We start from the raw sequence: 2,531 nt of genomic DNA on the forward strand, positions 1-2,531 counted from the left end.
AGTTGTTTAAATACTAAACTAGTAACCTAGGTTTACAGAAAATGAGTAAACTAAGATAATTGGTGCAGAAATCCACTTCTGGGGCCCACTTGGTGTGTGCTGGGGCTGAGACTTAAGCTTCTCACGTGTTTGGGCTGTTTCTGGAGTTGAACGCCAGGTTGTAACGTGTTTTTGGCGTTGAACTCCAACTTGTAACCTGTTTCTTGCGCTGGACGCCAGACTGCAGCATAGAACTGGCGTTAAACACCAGTTTACGTCGTCTATCTTCGCGAAAAGTATGGACTATTATATATTGCTGAAAAGCCCTGGATGTCTACTTTCCAACCCAATTAAGAGCGCGCCAATTGGACTCTTGTAGCTCAAAAAAATCCATTCCAAGTGCAGGGAGGTCAGAATCCAACAGCATCAGCAGTCCTTTTTCAGCCTAAATCAGATTTTTGCTCAGCTCCCTCAAATTCAGCCAGAAAATACTTGAAATCACAGAAAAACACACAAACTCATAGTAAAGTCCAGAAATATGATTTTTTTCTTAAAAACTAATAAAATTCTATTAAAAACTAATTAAAAAATGCTAAAATCTATATGAAATTACCCCCAAAAAGCGTATAAAATATCTGCTCATCAGTCTCTCAAGTAAGAAGGAGTTCCTTATTGAGGATTTAAAGGAATCTGAAGGTCATATAGAGACCATAGAGATCCCATTAAACCTCCTTCTGCCATTCATGAGCTCTGAAAACTATTCTTCCTCTGAAGAGGATGAAGATGTAACTGGAGAGCAAGTTGCTCAATATCTAGGAGCTATCATGAAGCTGAATGCCAAGTTGTTTGGTAATGAGACTTGGGAAGATGAACCTCCCTTGGGTTCAGCAAACTTTACCTCAAAAGAAACAAAATCCTGGTAAATTCTTAATACCTTGTACCATAGGCACCATGACCTTTGAAAATGCTCTGTGTGACCTAGGGTCAGGCATAAATCTTATGCCACTCTCTGTAATGGAGAAGTTGGGGATCATTGAGGTACAGCCTGCCATATTCTCATTACAAATGACAGACAAAGCAGTAAGACAAGCTTATGGATTGTAGAGGACGTGTTAGTAACGATTAAAGACCTTTACATCCCTGCTAATTTCATAATCTTAGACACTAGGAAGGAAGAAGATGAATGCATCATCCTTGGAAGACCTTTCCTAGCCACAGCGGGAGCCGTAATAGATGTTAACAGAGGAGAATTAGTCCTTCAATTGAATGGGGACTACCTTGTGTTTAAGACCCAAGGGTGTTCTTCTTTAACAATGGAGAGGAAGCATGAAAAGTTTCTCTCAGTACAGAATCAAACAGAGCCCCCACAATCAAACTCTAAGTTTGGTGTTGGGAGGCCATAGCCAAACTCTAAGTTTGGTGTTGAATCCCCATATCCAAACTCTAAGTTTGGTGTTGGGAGTCTACAACATTGACCTAATCACCTGTGTGACTCCATGAGAGCCCACTGTCAAGCTATTGACATTAAAGAAGCGCTTATTGGGAGGCAACCCAATTTTTATTTATCTAATTTTATTTTTCTTTTATTGTTCTTTAATGTTTTATTAGGTTCATGATCATGTGGAGTCACGAAAAAAATACTAAAATTAAAAACAGAATCAAAAACAGCAAAAGAAAAATCACACCCTGGAGGAAGGACTTACTCGCGTTCAAATGCCAGTAAGGAGCAAGATCCTGGCGTTCAATGCCAGAACAGAGCATGGATCTGGCGTTGAACGCCAGAAACAAGCAGCATCCTGGCGTTTGAATGCCAGGAATATACCCTGAGAAGAGCTGGCACTGAACGCCAGAAACAAGCATGGAACTGGCGTTCAACGCCAGAAACATGCTGCAATTGGGTGTTGAACGCCCAAAATAAGCATCATTTCGGCGTTCAAACACCAGAATTGTATGCAAAGGCGTTTTACATGCCTAATTGGTGCAGGGATGTAAATCCTTGACACCTCAGGATCTGTGGACCCCACTGGATCATCCCAGGATCTGTGGACCCACAGGATCCCCACCTACCTTAACTCACCTTCTCTCCTCTTCTTTGCATTCATCCTCTCTTCCCCATAAACACTCCTCCCCAAAAAACCCTTCACCAATCACCTCAATCTCTCTTTCCAATTACCCCCCTTCACCACTCACATCCATCCATTATTTCCCATAAACCCCACATACCTTCGAAATTCAAAATTTCTTTCCCACCCAAACCCACCCTAAATAGCCGAACCTACCCCCTCTCCCCTCACTATATAAACCCCTCCATCCTTCTTCATTTTCACACAGCACAACCCCCTCTTCTACACCTTGGCCGAGTACACCTTCCCCCCCTTTCCTCTATATTTTCTCTTCCTCTTCTTCTTTTCTTTCTTCTGTTGCTCGAGGTCGAGTAATATTCTAAGTTTGGTGTGGTAAAAGCATAGCTTTTTGTCTTTCCATAACCACCAATGGCACCTAAGACTGAAGAAACCTCTAGAAAAGGGAAAGGAAAGACAAAAGCTTCCACC

The sequence above is a fragment of the Arachis hypogaea genome, chromosome 2 (genome assembly GCF_003086295.3).
Source record: "Arachis hypogaea cultivar Tifrunner chromosome 2, arahy.Tifrunner.gnm2.J5K5, whole genome shotgun sequence".
Taxonomy (NCBI): domain Eukaryota; kingdom Viridiplantae; phylum Streptophyta; class Magnoliopsida; order Fabales; family Fabaceae; genus Arachis; species Arachis hypogaea.